Source organism: Pongo pygmaeus, chromosome 19, assembly GCF_028885625.2.
Source record: "Pongo pygmaeus isolate AG05252 chromosome 19, NHGRI_mPonPyg2-v2.0_pri, whole genome shotgun sequence".
Classification (NCBI taxonomy): Eukaryota; Metazoa; Chordata; class Mammalia; order Primates; family Hominidae; genus Pongo; species Pongo pygmaeus.
In genome coordinates, this window is record NC_072392.2 from 43,189,212 (window position 1) to 43,200,494 (window position 11,283).

Below are 11,283 nucleotides of genomic sequence, written 5' to 3' on the forward strand. Positions count from 1 at the left end.
TAGGGTGGGCCACAGGAGACATTCTCATGCAGATTTGGGGGCGGCAGCGAAGCAGCAGCCATTTTGTGGCTCGTGTTATTGTTTATCTGCTGGTTTACCTCCTTGGCTTGGGCCAGCAGCTGGGCCTAAAACTGCTCCGCCTTCCCCCAAGTCCTTCTCCAGCGTTTCCTACTCCTAGGCTAGGTATGTACTGAAGGAACGCAGCTGCTTCTGCAGGATGGCCACATTATCAAGGTCAAAGGCAAAGAGAATTGACACGGTTTTAATTTGCCTTTGTGGATTCCAGCTGGTATTTGCTTTTCTCTACGCCTTCCTGACTGCCTTCCCTGACGTCTTCAAGTTCCAGGATCAGGTGTGAAGATAACAGCTTTACAGGGATTGCTTAAGCAGTTCCCACAATTGTGTAAGATTATATGCGGTATATATGATATATAATATACATACCCTAGTGGGTTCTGCTCTGCTTCAGTCTCTTCTGTGCTAGAATCCTGACGGTATTATCCTGATTGTATTATAATGATTTTGTAATCCGGTAAATGCATTATCTTCTTCGGATTTGCACTTCCGAAAACTTTTCATTCAGAATGGTGTGTGGTGGATTAAATCAGGGGTGTCCAATTTTTTGGCTTCCCCGGGCCACATTAGAAGAAGAATGGTCTTGGGCCACGGTTAAGATAGGCTAACATTTACGATAGCTGATGAGCTAAAGAAAAAAAATCGCAAAAAAATCTGATAATGTTTTAAGAAAGTTTACAAATTCGTGTTGGGCCACATTCAAAGCCTGGGCCGCATGCAGCTAGTGGGCCATGGTTTGGACAAGCTTCAACTACATTGAAGTCATTATTGCTGTGTTGCCCAGGCTGGAGTGCAGTGGCCATTCACGAGCACAATTATTGCGAGCTACAACCTTAACCTCCTGGGCTCAAGCAGTCCTGCCTCAGCCTCCCTAGTAGCTGGGCCTACATGAATTTTGAAGAACAATAAACTTGATCAGATAAACAGTCAGTTCATGTGTGTAAGCTTTTCACAGTTGCCTAACATAAAAATTGCTATGTGGACCAGGTGCTGTGGCTCACGCCTTTAATCCCAGCACTCTGGAAGGCTGAGGCTGGTGGATCACTTGAGGCCAGGAGTTCGAGACCAGCCTGTCCAACATGGTGAAAACCTGTGTCTACTAAAAATACAAAAATTACCTGAGTGTGGTGGTGCACACCTGTAATCCCAGCTACTCAGGAGGCTGAGGCATGAGAATCCCTGGTACCAGGGAGGTACAGGTTGCAGTGAATCACTGCACTCCAGCCTCGGTGACAGAACAAGACCCTGTCTCAAAAAAAAAAAAAACGCTATGTGACAAACTAGAGATAATATGTACATATTTCTGAGATATAACAGAGATAAATGTCCAAAGAGATAAATTTTGTTTTCTAACTCTTTTTTTTTTTTTAGACAGAGTTTTGCTGTGTCACCCAGGCTGGAGTGCAATGGTGCAATCTCAGCTCACCACAACCTTCACCTTCTAGGTTCAAGGGATTCTCCTGCCTCAGCCTCCCTAGTAGCTGGGATTACAGGCATGTGCCACCACGCCCGGCTAATTTTGTATTTTTAGTAGAGATGGAGTTTCTCCATGTTGGTCAGGCTGGTCTCGAACTCCCGACCTCAGGTGATCCACCCACCTTGGCATCCCAAAGTGCTGGGATTACAGGCATGAGCCACTGCACCCGGCCTGTTTTCCCACTCTTATTATGTACCCACAAAGCAATAAATTGAACAAGTTGAGTAGTTGCCTCTGAGTGGTAGGAAGTGATGAAGGGGTAGGAGTGAAACTGTTGCTTTTGCTCTAAGCCTTTTTAGCATTATTTGACCCCTAGACTAGTTGCATGGAATATTTTGATAAAAAATAAACATTGGTTAGAAAAAAAGTTTTAATAAAAGCAAAAACCATACCACCTATTTGTAATAGGGTGGGCAAGAAGAAAGAAAATAGGAAAGGTTATCATTTGAGTTAGACAGTAGACTTCAGTACTGGAGAGTTTCCAATACAAGTTGAAAGGAAAGTCAGGTTTAGGGAGGATTAGGAAGCTGTGAGATTTAAAAGGATAATAGAATGAGCTCTTCCTTCTTTAACAGTCATTTTCTACAAAAAGAACATCTTGGCAACATAGTCTCAGGCTCCCCCCCTCCTCTCCACCTCTCTGCCTTCTCTTTTTATACTGTATTTATTGTGCTAAATGAATCTAAATCCCAGAAATAATTGAAACAAAATAATATTTTGAAGCAGCTCCTTTCAGAGCTGTGTTTCATAGACTTCAGGAGTCTTGAGTTCTGGGATTGGTATAGTAATGGCCATAAAAAATAATTTTCACTTAAAAAAAAATTTGGCTAGCCACTTGGAGGCTGAGGTGGGAGGATCACCTGAGGTTGGGAGGTCAAGGCTGCAGTGTGCTGTGATTGCAACACTGCACTCCAGCCTAGGTAACACAGTGAGACCCTGTCTTAAAAAAACAAACCAGGCCAGGCGTGACTCATGCCTGTAATCCCAGCGCTTTGGGAGGGTGAGGTAGGTGGATCACTTGAGGTTAGGAGCTTGAGACCAGCCTGGCCAGCATGGTGAAACCCCATCTCTGCTAAAAATACAAAAATTAGCCAGGCGTGGTGGCACTGTACCTGTAGTCCCAGCTACTCAGGAGGCTGAGGCAGGGGTAGGTTGAGGCAGAAGAATTGCTTGAACCCCGGAGGGAGAATTCGCTGTGAGCCGAGATTGTGCCACTGCACTCCAGCATGGGGAAAAGAGTGAGACTCTGTATCAAAAAAACAAAACAAAACAAAACAAAACAAAATCTTCAATGGCAGAATAATTACTAGTTACAAAATTACGTGATGTGAGAGAGGGTCCCAGCTTAAATGCCATTTACTACCCATAGTCTTTAGGTTCCTTTCCATCCTTCCTTCCTTCCTTTCTGTTTTTCTTCTTCCCAGATAACAAGCTGAGAAATTTAGAGTCTCGCCCTCTAGCCCAGGCTGGAGTGCAGTGGTGCAATCTCAGCTCATTGCAACCTCCACATCCTGGATTCAAGCCATCCTCCTGCCTCAGGCTCCCGAGTAGCTGGGACTACAGGTGTGTACCACCATGCCTGGCTAATTTTTGTATTTTTAGTAGAGACGGGGTTTCACCATGTTGGCCAGGTTAGTCTCGAACTCCTGACCTCAAGTGATCCTCCCACCTTGGCCTCCCAAAGTGCTGGGATTACAGGCATGAGCCACCATGCCCAGCCTAAGTTTCTTGACAAAGAAAATTATTAGGATTTTTTTTTTTGGTGTGTTATGTTGAGGGTGAAATGAATGGATGAATGGTAGATGAGTTATCCAAAATCAGATTGCATCAGACAAGCCACTGAGAAATAAGAGGAATCTATCACTTGCTAGTTCCTTGTGTGTTATGGGTCCACTAACTTTTTGGCTATATTTCAATAAAGAAAACAGAAAGAACTCTAAGATATTCACCATATGTTCTATAAAATGGGTGCATTGAAATATATGACACCGGCTTTTCCAGGGGCAGTGCTGCATGGTGAGGATCTCTCATCTACGCCCATAGCCATGTGGTCCAAGAGCCTGCTGCAGTCCCTGCAGGTCTTTGGACAGAGGAAGATGACCACAGCCATGGCGGGCCGCAACCATGGCAGTGGCCTCATGGAAGTGAACAGGCGGCCCCTGGAGATGATGAAGCCATGCACACTGCATTACAAGCTGCTGGAACCAGTTCTGCTTCTGGGCAAGGAGCAATTTGCCAGCAGGGACATCCATGTCCTAGTGAAGGGTGATGGTCAGATGGCCCAGATTCATGCTGTCAGTCCATCTCCAAAGCCCTGGTAGCCTGTTACCAGAAATATGTGGAAGTGGCTTCCAAGAAGGTCAAAGACGTCCTTATCCAATGTGGCTGGACCCTGCTGGTGGCTGACCCTCGTCGCTGCAAATCCAGAAAGTTGGGAGGCCCTGGTGCCTGTGCTTGTTACCAGGAATACTACCCTAAAGCCCATCATGAGTTATCAGTAAAAGTCCATCATTTTGTAATAAATAACTATGTAATAAATAACGTTTGAGTTTAAAAAAACTAAAACTAAAATAAAATATATGACTCAATGGGCCAGGGAGACAGAGTGCTGGGGATTTGGCATTAGGAGAACTGTGGGGGGCAGCAGCATCCATGGAGGCTGAATGAGGTGGGGACTGTGAATGACCTGCTGAAATATGAAAAGAAGTTTCCATCTGAGAAGGCAGCAGGCTTAGTGTCCAAGAGTCTGCAGTTTGAAAACACATCGTGTCTGGCATGGAGCAAGTACAATGATGTTCTCCAAGGCATCAGCCTGCCAAAAGGGGCTGCTATTCAAAAGGGGGTAAAAGACAACCAACCAACCCAACAGGGCTCTATACCTGGCTGAGGGCACTGCCAGCTGCTGGAATGTGAAAAGGCCCTAAGATACGTGCAAGAGCTGCCGTGGGCAGAGAAGCCAGGCCAAGGAGCTGCAGAAAAGAGAAAGCCTCTGTCATTCCTCTTTTCCCTCCCCTGTTCTAAGTCTCCACCATCCCCATCTCTGCCCCTCCCCCCCCAAATTCAGCTCCTCATCCTCACGTCCCTGTGAATTCCTGGTTATTAAGACCTTTTCCCACCCCCATGCTTAAGGCTTTTAAGTCTCCTTTTAAATCATCTCCCTCCAGGCAATTCCCTCTCAACATCCTCTCACCAGTTTACAGAAGCCCTCCTGATGAGATTTAGGAGATAGACAGGTCACATGACTATCTCTATGTGGATTATTTCTACATAAGAAAAACATCCAGTTTGGATTGATTCTTAATAGCATTAATCTTGGAGTTTCAATTTTTCAAAATAATGTATCAAATTTTGCCATTGTTCTAGCATATGGTGCAATATAAAATGGTTGAATGATATTTATGCAGGGAAGAAAGGTGAAGTCAGGAGGCCTACTACATGGATCCACTTGTGTCACCGTGTGAGGTGATTAATAAACTAAGGAAGCCCATGACTGAGCAAAGGGGCTGGAAATGATTATGTCAGGATTGTTGGCTCTTTTGATCAATGTTATGTTTCAGTTTGGTGGCAAAATCAGCCTAGAGCCCAGGTCTCCAAATTTCTAATTTCACGGTTTCCATGAAGCACATGAACTCAAGAAGTCAGAAAGAAAGGTTTCAATTCTGACTCTGCCTCTTACTATAAGTATGTGAATTTGCAGAAGTTACTTAACCTCTGAAACTTTCCTTATCTGTGAAATGGGGAAATACTTGCTGGGAGGATTAAATGAGCTAACCCAGCAAAGGGGCAGACAGAGTTTAATGAAGGGTAGCCTTCTCCCTAGCTCCTTAGTGCTTGCTTGAGAGCTGGAACAAACCATAAGGATTGCACAACTCCCTAATTCCCAGATCACATCTTAAGCTCTTAGGCTTAAATTTTGCTTGGCTTAATCATACTTATGTGCTATGCTGGGATAATTCTCCAAACCTCTCTGGAACTGAGTTCATTGCTCTGTGGGATGAAGAAATAACAGTCTATACCCTTAAGACACAAGGTTAGATAACAGCCAATTAATGCTTACTAAGTACATTGGTATCCAAGGATGAAAGTGCAGAGTCAAAACATATTTTCGGCTGGGCTGGGTGGCTCACGCCTGTAATCCCCACATGTTGGGAGGCCAAGGCAGGCAGATGGCTTGAGCCCAGGAGTTTGAGACCAGTCTGGGCAGCATAGCGAGACCTTGTCTCTGTTATATTTTAAATTAAAAAAAAAATTTTTGTTTTAATTTAGGCCTGGCAAGGTGGCTCACACCTGTAATCCCAGCACTTTGAGAGACCAAGGCAGACGGATCACTTGAGGCCAGGAGTTTGAGACCAGTCTGGCCAACATGGCAAAACCTCACCTCTACTAAAATACAAAAATTAGCCAGACATGGTGGCATGCGCCTGTAATATTCCATAATTCTACGCAGATGATTAGGGCATCTTCTGCTCTTTTGACTAAGAGTCAATGGCTCCGTTCTCCCATCCCACTTTCTTTCCATATCCTTTTTCAGGTGTTTCAATGTCTAATCCAGAAGAAACATGGATTTCCATTTTATTAACACTCATAAATTTAACTATCGTATATGTTATTCCAAAAATGCACAAGAAAGATTATTTGTAATGGAAGGAATATTGGATTTTGAGGGAGCTGATGTTCATTCTCACCCTTGATTTGCCATTTACTGACAATGTGATCTTAGGTAACCTAAGTTCTCGTTAGCACTAAAATTTTAGGAAATGCAAATGAGTCTTTAAAAGGGAAATAGCTTAGCTGAAAATTCACTTCCTTCCCTTTCTAATTGAGAAATTGAACACCCTCACAGTAACATTTTAATATAGACCCAAAACTGAAAGGAGATCTTCATTTTAATTCTCATTTTTTATCTTAGTCTGGTACTTGGCACATAGTAAGACATCAGTAAATATTCAATGAATAGAGTGGCTTCTCATGAACATGTGACCAAAAAGAATAATGTTTCATCATGTAAGAACTCAGTTAAAAGAGAATTAACTAAGCATCTGCTATTTGGCAGCTGTATCTGCCAGGCATTCTAATTTTTTATCTTTCATAAAAATTGAGATGAGGCTGGGTGCAGTGGCTCACACCTGTAATCCCAGCACTTTGGGAGGCCGAGGTGGGCAGATCATGAGGTCAGGAGTTCGAGACCGGCCTGGCCAGTATGGTGAAACCCCATCTCTACTAAAAATACAAAAAATTAGCTGGGCGTGGTGGCGTGTGCCTGTAATCCCAGCTACTTGGGAGGCTGAGGCAGGAGAATTGCTTGAACCCAGGAGGCAGAGGTTGCAGTGAGCCAAGATCATGACATTGCATGCCAGCCTGGGTGACAGAGCAAGATTCTGTCTCAAAAAAAAAAAAAAAGTTTAAAAAAATTGAGATGAATGGATATGACCTCTGTCTTCCATTAACTTATGACTTTGGGGAGAGATAACATGTATACATGATTCAGTGTAATAGGAAAAGTGCTGGGAGTCTTGCGAGGAAAACCATGCCTCATCCTCATTTTATCACTAACCAGTTGTATGAATGTGAGAAAGTTATTTATACACTAAGACAATAGCTTCATCATCTGTAAAAGGTAATACTACATGATCTGGCCTCTAAGGTCATTTCTAGCTATGAGTCTGAGAATGATTCTATGCCTCTGAAACATTAGTTTAAATGCCTGTTGTTAAAACCTCCTAAATATTTATTAAAGATAACCTCTTCAATACACTTATTTTTCCATCTACAACTAATAAGCAAAGCCACACAAAACAGTAGTGCTTACTTCTCTCAGAGGATACTTCCAAGACCCTAGTAGATGCCTGAACCTGCAGACAGTACTGAACCTTACGTATACTATGTTTTTTCTTATAGATACCTATGATAAGGTTTAATTTATAAATTAGGCACAGGGCTGGGCGTGGTGGCTCGTGCCTGTAATCCCAGCACTTTGGGAGGCTGAGGCAGGCAGGTCACCTGAGATCAGGAGTTCAAGACCAGCCTGGCCAACATGGTGAAACCCCGACTCTACTAAGAATACAAAAATTAGTTGAGCATGGTGGTGCACGCCTGTAATCCCAGCTACTTGGGAAGCTGAGGCAGGAGAATCGCTTGAACCCCAGAGGCGGAGGTTGCAGTGAGCCAAGATCACCCAGCCTGGGCAACAGAGTGAGACTCTGTCTTAAAAAAAAAAAAAAAAAAAAGGAATCTGAAAAAAAAAAAAGACAAAACCAAATTCAGTAACTAAAACAATATGGAAGATTAAAAAGAACTGAAATAATGTGGAGGAGTCAGTCAGAAGTTCCTCAGCCTAAAAAAAATACTATGACCTATATTCTAGCAAGTAAAGATAGCAATAGCAGATCTTGGATTCAAATCCATTGCACCAGGACAAGACTGGCTGGCAGGGGTGAAATCTTGAGGAGAGATAGCCTGTGACCTGTCACTAGGACTCTCTGAGACCCCTTGAAGAGGATTCAAATTCCAGCCCATGTCATTGCACCAGAAGTGGGAAACAGCTGACTAAAAAGCTTGCCAAAAAAGCCAGGCACCTGGAGATAAGACTCAGGAAGCGTTTTCCAAACAAGAAACAAAAGAGTGAAGCAGGAGACCATGAAAGAGAAATCCTGGAGTTGTATGCAGTTGGTGAAGAATCAATGTTTTCTTCCTCGCAGTCTCTGTGGAATGGTCACAGGCAAAAACATGAGAAAAATGAAAGTGCAGAGCTCTATTAGAGGAAGAGGAAAATGATTGATATGAGGAAAATCTCCATCATCGCATGGAATATTCCATTTTACACAGATTTCTTCTGAAGGTCAAGGACTGAACTAAAGGACACAGCCTGCATGTAACTGCCCTGAGTTTGGGGGTAAGGAGAGGAGAGGGAGCTGGGTTATCTCATCAGTGTGCATAGGAAATCCAACAGAGCAGTAGAGAAGAGGGGCCTCTGCTTACTGTTTTTTCTTTTTCTTTTTTTTTTTTTTTTTGAGATAGGGTCTCACTCTGTTGCCCAGGCTGGAGTGCAGTGGCACAATCATGGCTCACTGCAGCCTTGTCCTCCTGAGCTTAAGCAATCCTCCCACCTCAGCCACCCAAGTAGTAGCTGGGACTACAGGCATACTACCATATCAGACTAATTTTTAAAAAATTTTGTAGACATGAGGTGTCATGTTGCCCAGGCTGGTCTCAAACTCCTGGACTCAAGTGATCCTCCCACCTTAGCCTCCCAGAGTGTCAGGATTACAGGCCTGAGCCACCACACCCAGCCCCACTGCTTACTCTTTCAGATATAATTTCCTGTAAGCCTCCAGCATTCTGGCCCAGACATAGATGCAGAAACATCTAGACTGGCTGCACCATTTTCCACACTTTGAGAATTTTTGAGTACAGTTTTAAACTAAGATCAAAGTATACATCTTTGAAAACCCAATACTAATATTCTGCTCAAACCACACTGTCAAAACACCCCACACAAAAAATGTGAAATCAGGGAAAAAGTGAAAAATTAGACGGTAGGGTAAAAATGGGGGCACTATTAGATATTTCATCCCCAGCAAGACTACCACCGCCAAAAGTGGTTGCCTTCAGAATTTTCCTCTGGGCCCTCTTATTTTTCCAGCATCTTCCACAATTATAAAGATATCTGTTACTATTTATTAATGTACATGCTTATGTGTATAAATTGTACTTGCCCAGCTGAATCCTGGGCAAATTCCATATCCTTTCATTCTAGAATCCCAGACTTAGTGCCACAAATCCCATGATTTGAAACTCCTGTCCTAGAATCCAAACGCTGCATAATTTTGCATGCATCCTTAGACTTAGCATGAAGAAGTTGTAAAAACAATGCAATAGCAGAGAGTTCCAAAAAGCAAAAATAAGCAGCTCTCCTATTGCTTAAACAATGCATGCTGTGCAAGGCATTTTTAATTGTTTTTTGTTTGGACTTGGTCAGGACAGAGTCAAAACAGTATGATAGGCTTTTTTTTTTTTTTGTGTGTGTGTGTGTGTGAGATAGAGTCTCATTCTGTTATCCAGGCTAGAGTGCAGTAGTGCCATCTTGGCTCACTGCAACCTCCACCTCCCAGGTTCAAGCAATTCTCCTGTCTCAGCTTCCCAAGTAGCTGGGATTACAGGCACCCACCACCATGCCTGGCTAACTTTTTATATTTCTAGTAGAGATGGGGTTTCATCATGTTGGCCAGGCTGGTCTTGAACTCCTGACCTCAAGTGATCTGCCCACCTCAGCCTCCCAGAGTGGTGGGATTATAGACGTGAGTCACTGCGCCTGGCCATATGATAATCATTTTTATCTTTGAGATTTGATCACACTAGGAAACAATAAAATACTGGCATTGTGTTTGTTGAGTTTGGTTTTTTGGTTTTTGGGCTTAAAAAAATTTTTTTTTTTTGGTGGTAGTGGGCTTCATTCAATTCCCTGTTACAGAATTTATTAGCTTTTCTATTTTATTCATGTGTGGTTTTTTCTTTATTTTCTTTATTTTTTTTTAAAGACGAAGTCTCGCTGTGTTGCCCAGGCTAGAGTGCAATGGTGTGATCTCAGCTCACTGCAACCTCCGCCTCCCAGGTTCAAGTGATTCTCCTGCCTCAGCCTCCCGAGTAGCTGGGACTACGGGCGCCCGCCACCACGCCCAGCTAATTTTTTGTATTTTTAGTAGACACAGGGTTTCATTATGTTATCCGGGCTGGTCTCAAACTCCCACCTCAGCCTCCCAAAGTGCTGGGATTACAGGTGTGAGCCACCGCACCTGGCATGTGGCTTTTGTTTTAAGTAAATGTTGCTTTCTTTTAGTTATAGGAAGGGGATATTTCCTTTTTTCTGTCACCAAGATATAGGTTCAAAAATAAGAACCTGCAGGAATCCTTACGAATTTTAAATTTATTTAGAGGTTTGTCTGCAACTTCAGAGCTCTATATGGATGCATATCCTGATAGCAAACCACTTGAATTGCTCAACAAAAAGACCACAGTTGTGAACTGGATACATTCATGATATCAAGGGAAATATACCTGTAATGTCTATAGGAATAATGAAAAGTTAATTATAGGAGAAGCCCAGTCTTCCGCGATAGTAAGTATTGTGAAGAAAAGAAAAATGTTCAATGCCAAATGAAGTCAAAGTTACCTACAGTGATGTAGTAAAAAGTGTTTGTTTGTTTGTTTGTTTGTTGAGACAAAGTCTCGCTCTGTTGCCTAGGGTTGAGTGCAGTGGCAAGATCTCGGCTCACTGCAACCTCCACCTCCTGGGTTCAAGCAATTCTCCTGCCTCAGCCTCCCGAGTAGCTGGGACTACAGGCATACGCCATCACACCTGGCCAATATTTTTGTATTTTTAGTAGAGACAGGGTTTCACCATGTTGGCCAGGCTGTTCTTGAACTACTGAGCTCACATAATCTGCCCGTCTCAGCCTCCCAAAGTGCTGGGATTAGAGGCATGAGCCACCACTCCCAGCTAATTTTTGTATTTTTAGTGGAGACAGAGTTTCACCATGTTGGTCAGGCTGGTCTCGAACTCCTAACCTCAAGTGATCTATCTGCCTCAGGCAAAGTGTTGGGATTACAGGCGTGAGCCACCACTTGGCTGAAAAGGTTTTTTAATACAGGAAAACATTATTTTATGATAGGAAAGAAAAGGTAAGACACAAACTTTTAAATTGTAATCTACTCCAAATGCTAATTATTTCCAT

At 43.1% G+C, this 11,283-nt stretch overlaps 1 pseudogene; it reads left to right on the forward strand.

Annotated features, from left to right (window-relative positions):
* The first annotated feature begins 69 nt into the window (after positions 1-69).
* LOC129017549 (small ribosomal subunit protein uS9-like) lies at positions 70-4,175 on the forward strand (annotated as a pseudogene).
* The last annotated feature ends 7,108 nt before the right edge of the window (positions 4,176-11,283 follow it).